This window comes from Maylandia zebra, linkage group LG17, assembly GCF_041146795.1.
Source record: "Maylandia zebra isolate NMK-2024a linkage group LG17, Mzebra_GT3a, whole genome shotgun sequence".
Taxonomy (NCBI): Eukaryota; Metazoa; Chordata; class Actinopteri; order Cichliformes; family Cichlidae; genus Maylandia; species Maylandia zebra.
Window position 1 is genome coordinate 19,936,282 of NC_135183.1, and position 5,959 is coordinate 19,942,240.

Consider the following 5,959-nt stretch of genomic DNA (forward strand, 5'->3'; position numbering starts at 1 on the left):
GCGGGCGGGACTCGTGTGGTCCCATCAGAGAGAATCCTGCAGCTTTACAGCTCTCACACCAAACCTGCACTCACAAACTATCAGCAGTATTTATGGTGAACATTGTTTATCTCCTCACAGAGTCATCTGCACTCAGTCAGTGTGTCTTCAAATATGTTCAGACTCTCCATTTTCAGCCTGTAAGGACTCCCAGGACATCATAAAATACATCCAGTGAACTCCTGACCTCAAAAACAGCTGATCTCACCACCAGGTCCATTTAAGTCTATGCCCGGTAGCTTTGGACCATCTCACATGATCCCCAGCAGCAGCAGATGGAGCCTGGCCTAGTCCTTCACACTTAGTTCATATATAAGTTTGATGATCTTCCAGTCTAAACATGTAATTCATAATTACTGAAATCAGTGCATGCTCATTCTTCAGACTCGGCTCATGTGTTGCCGGGGGCTTCAGGGAGCTCTGTGCCAAATTTGAGGTCATCTGGTTGAGCGGTTTTCATGTTTTGGCTAAATGTTGCTCTCCATTAAAGGGACTGCTGCCTGGGAAATTCATTGCTTTATATCACAGATAAATGTGTTAACCTGAACCTTAACCACCAAAAAAACCTAAGATGGGTTTTAAAAAACCTCAAGAGCCAAAAAGTTCAAAATTTTTGCAACTCACTGGCTCTCAGAACAGAGCTGCATTGTTTCCAGTGACCAGCAGGGGGTGACTTCTCTGGCTGCAAAGAAGACATTTATTAGCCCTTTTTGATTAGCATCTACTTGAATTGTCTTGTGACAGCTCAATAGGGTTTAAAGGTTTTTCATTAGGTTGTAGTACCTGGCAACAGGTACCTTTTTAAGTACCTGCTCACCCGGGGTTCCAAGTAATCTGAGGTGATCTGAAAATGTGACATCAACAGACTGAATGAGTCATGAAAGCGACTCCTTGAAAATCAATTCTGCCAATGCTGAAATCTGGCAACAAGAGAAACGTTGAGTCACATCAAGCTTATCCGAGTAGGTACTAATGGAAATGGGCTATATAGAACTTCAGACTTTGTTTGTCGCCAGTTTTAAGTCAGTGCAGCATGAGGTTCATTTAGTAAACTGTGGTGTGACTTAGAGTCAAGCACACATTAAAGCAGGGTACTTGGTGGGACAGTGTGGGTTTTGATTCAGCAGGGGCTTGCTTGCAGTTGGGTGGAGATTTCCATCTTCAGATCTTCTTTTCAGGCAGTTGATGGAGTTTGGATGTTTTGTAATCTTTGCTAATGAAGTAATTCATGAGTTACCATGTCAACTTAAAGGGGGTTTAGATTTGAATTAGTCACCGTTATTGATTTGGGGCAGTGAATGTGAGCTAAGCCTGGTGTGGCTAGGTGGTTCTGTGGTGTAGCGGTCATCACATCTGCTTTACACGCAGACGGTCCTGGGTTCAATCCTCAGTGGAACCACAAATCCAGCTTTGATGCCAAGAATGTCTTAGATCAGAGGTGGATAATGAATTTTGACAACTTTTTTTTTTTAAAGACAAAAACATGGTCTCCTTTTCATCAGAGAGTTTATATAGTAATTTAAATGTATATGATTATTTGAAAACTGAGTCTAAGTAGAGGATTGGCTGGAGCTGTTTTTCAGACTAACCAGGTGCTACGAACATGTGGAACTTGGGAAAGTTAAATATTGCAGACGTACATGGATGAGGTTAGAGCGATAAGAGGAACATATCCCAAAAGAAATTCCACTAAACCCAGAGCTGCTGCAGTTTGGTTTGTATCCAGGAGGACAAACAGCAATAAAACAGGCAAACATCAGTGAACTCTTTTAGTATAATTTTGTGTCCAAACTCAAAGTCTCACAGCTATCAGAGGAGGTGAACGACACTCAGAGACTATGGGTGGATCAACCACAGGTGACAGGAAGTGGGGGGTTTAAATCAAACCATCACTAAACTGGAACTCATGCACCAAATCCCCATCTTTTATATACAGTCTCAAAGCCTTGGTGTGGCCCTTCTAGTAGCTTCCAGGAATTCATCAATCAGACTAAAGTGGACTTTTAGGGAGGGAGGCTCTTAAAGAAACAGGAGAGGATAGACTGAGGGGCTTCATTCAGTATAAGGACTATTTTGACAAGTTAATTAGAGTGGGGAGTCCATGTGGCTAATGTCATCTTTTATTTACAGTTTATGGGGAAACCAAAACCAAAACTGCAGCTCTTGGTGCTTCAGCCTGAGCTTCATCTGTCGGACCCTGAGCTTGGGAGCTTCATTAACATGCAGGACATGAACACAGTGATGAACTCAGGTGAGCCTGCGAGGATTTTTCATCTTCATCAAGCCAAGGCTGATGATAAGCTGATGAGTCTGAAAGTGTGAATGGATTAATGATCGTCTTCATTGCGTCTCCGTCGAGTTAGAGAAATAAAAAAAAGTGCATCATCATTATTTCCTCAGAGATTTCAGAAGAAGACTGTGAGTACTTGAGGAAGCAGCTGTAGCCTCATTTCATAGATTACTGTCAAACGCTGTCAATGCTTTAACACACTCGTATGCAAACACGCACACACACGCTGGAATCACAGCGTGCATATGTCAGAGGCTGCATTATGTGTCAACAGAAAGAGAGAGCGCCTGGGGGTTTGTAAACATCCCACTCAACTGATCTGTGACTCATCACACACACCACTCTGCTCCCGCCTCTGTGAGGACCCCTCACTAATGCCAAGCATGTCCTTTTCCTTCTCTCGGACTCCAACCTGAACCTGAAAATCAGGCCTGGAGAAGCTCCAGCTGCACCCGAAGCAAGGACAAGCTGAAGCTGAGGCTGGTTCTTCCGAAGGCAGACATGAACACGCCCCCAGCCTCATGTTTCCATAATTTCAGAGTGTGTTACACTGACTCACTTTCCTTCTTTTGTTGTCATTTTGTGCAAAAGCCATGTATTTGTTTGTGTTCATGGATGCAGCTGGTGATGAGCCTGTTATAGTGAAAATCCGCATGAATTTGTAATGTTTCTAATGTATTTCAGCAGGAAACTATTCCCTGTCTGCAGTTGTCCAGACAAAGTGGGAACACATCACCATGGTAACCAAGAAAACAGAGCCTTAAAAGAAGTGGCAACCTAAACGTAAGCGAGCAACGTATCCTGAATCCTTCAAAGAAAAGATAATTATGTGTGGAAATCAGTGACGTGCACAACTCAAATTTGGGTCTTTGTGTGAGCTGCATTTGCTTCTCTGCCAACATGTCCGACCTCACATTTTGTTTGTCTGTTAAAAGTGGAAAGAATAAAAAAATAAAATTATCCCCCCAAAAAAGAAGAAGTGGAAATAACCCTGCTCATTTCACTCAGAACAGAGATTCAATCAGAACATCTCTTACAAACTGAGAAGTCTTTCTTCTTCTGCCTTTCTTTCTCTCCCACTGCCTCCTAATATGCCTATCCCTCTCCTCTTCTTCTCTTTCCTTTATCACAGTTTCCACCAGCACCTGCTGACCAACAGCATTGAGGTAGTTATTGGTAATATGGGCTCCGACTGATGCACTATGGAAATTTCATTCTCCTTTACCCATAGGTTTGGTTTAGCAAAGATTATACACTTGATGCATCCCTCCACATTTGTTCTACATTGTTCATGCATTTTGAACTGTCCTGTAGATTCACACAGTTAAGCAGCTCACATGGAGCTCAGTCCGTGTAATACAGCTGTGAATTTTTTCTTCAGTTCAGGATGTACATGTTTCTGATCTGATTAAAAATGTTCTAACTGTGCTAAGCACTCAACTTCAAGGAGTTTTTCTCTTCATTTACTTTTATGACATCACCAAGAGCAGCTATTCCTAATCTCAGGCTGAGGGGGAGGGGCTAAAACTGCCTTTTTAAGACAGAAGATGAATGTGAATCATGCAAAGCTGCCCTAGCAGAGTCCGAGGATAAAATACAGTCACCATTTACTAAGAGCAATATTTTATTTTATATTAATTCCTGAATTTCACGCAGATGACTTTTAACATCAAATAAAATCCAGATTTCATTTTAATGTTCATATTTACACAGTGAGACTCGTTGTTTTAGTCCCTAGAGGATCCTACAGTACACCTCTGAAAACAGTCATGTCCTCACAACATCAGCATTACACACACACACACACACACACACACACACACACACACACACACACAGAGAGAGACTGAATTGCATACTGAATGCATTCAAGCAACAAAAACAGCATCCTGAATATCCTGAGTGCGTCTCCCGCATGTATAAAATTACTGTGTGTGTGTGAGTGGTGATTCATTTCTGAGCAGAGGATAATATGCTCAAAATAGCTGTAAACACACACAGGCACACACACACAGTTTACAGATCCTGTTAAAGGGCGGAGCTCTCACTGAGGCTCTGAATAAAAACACCTGCTGCAGGTGAATCACAGCATTGAACACTGCTTGTAAAACTGCTGGATTCAAGAACACAGTTTAGTCCAGATGTTTGCAGCCTGCAGTTTTGAGTCCCTCTGCAGCGACAGTGGGTAAATCTGAGGGGCCGTGAGAGGATTTCATGGAATCGAGTGTGAAATTACATCTTAAATATATAGGGCAGAGCAGAATGACTGAAGGAGGCAACTTTTATGTCCTGATGGGGGACGTTTTTTGTTTTGTTTTTAAATTTCATATGTGATTCTGTTTAACTTTTATGCAGAAAGTTAGAATTAGAAGATAAAAAAAATCATTTTATCCTTTGTGTCTTTTATTTCTGATGTATGAGTTCAATGACTGAGGCTGTGTTTTAAATAATCATTTAGTATCTTTATCTTTTTTTTTAATCTTCCCTAAGGCTTCATTAAAATGGAAAAACAAATCTTATAAATCAAATTTAACTTTGAATTTCTCATCATCTACGCTAAATAACTGAAAGATTCTGGAGGAATCTCTGTGCGCAATATTGGTTGCCTGTGATCTTCAGGCTGAGGTCAGACAAATCAGAGTTTTAAATTCTTTTTGGAAAACACAGATGCTAAATGGAAGAGGGGCCACCAAGCTCGTTATCAGCGCTCAGTTCAAAGCCTGCATTTCTGATCGTATTGGGGTGTATTACTGTCAATGGAATTAGCAGCTTTCACATTTGGAAATACATCACCAATGCTAAAAGGTATACGCAGGTTTTAGTGCAACATCTGGTCCATGGGACAATATTGCTCTCCCAAAAGTTCCAAAAGTGTTCTCCTCAGTTCCCAGATCTTTACAGATTGGTGGACCAAAATCGTCAACAGTTTCTACAGATGTGCAGTTGAATGCATCATCATCAGTTCAGTCACGGGGTGGCATCGAAGCCCCTCTGTTCAGGACAGGAAGTATCTCCAAGAGAAATTAAAAGTTGCCTTCCTATCAACACTGGACATTATCCCTGATGACTGACTGTCACCTCCTCAGTGCAATCATTAATCTTATCTCTCCAAGTCCGTTTTTTTTTAAGCTGACATCTTCTTGCCTGTTCCTCCTGCCTGGCAGCTCCATCTTCAACATCCTTTATCTAATACAGCAACTATCCCTCCTCTCCACATGTCCAAACCATCAATCAGAGAAGGTCACACTAACATCTTGTGAACCTCTCCCATTCACTCTTGCTGCTATCATTCTATTACTGCCTCACTGTTTTTTAAGCTGGCCTCTATTTAACTATTTTTTAAACTATATTTTATGTATCACTACTTAATTTTACTGTCCACGTGATAATAAAACCTCTTAATCTGATTCTTTTTGACCCCAGTCAAAAAAAAAAGGAAAAAGAAGGAAAAAAAGATAAAATGTCGAATTTATGATTTAAAGACTTTCAGTGAATCGTTTTAATTCACACTTTGGACTCGGGTGAGTGTTTTATGCAGATTTTCATTTTACTTGGGGTAAAATGACCTTTTATGAGGGTTTAGAAAGACAAACTGACAGAAAAATTGGTCAAACTGTGACCTTCGACCCC

General features: G+C 41.1%; 1 long non-coding RNA gene and 1 other non-coding gene across 2 annotated transcripts; both read left to right on the top strand.

The window, feature by feature from the left end:
• The first annotated feature begins 1,339 nt into the window (after window positions 1-1,339).
• LOC143413152 (uncharacterized) lies at window positions 1,340-3,289 on the top strand. Its single transcript, XR_013093744.1, has 4 exons — window positions 1,340-1,477; window positions 2,170-2,290; window positions 2,759-2,869; window positions 3,014-3,289. It is a non-coding gene; the product is annotated as an uncharacterized LOC143413152 (long non-coding RNA).
• Window positions 1,366-1,438, top strand: trnav-uac (transfer RNA valine (anticodon UAC)). The gene has a single exon. It is a non-coding gene; the product is annotated as a tRNA-Val (tRNA).
• Window positions 3,290-5,959: the final 2,670 nt, after the last annotated feature.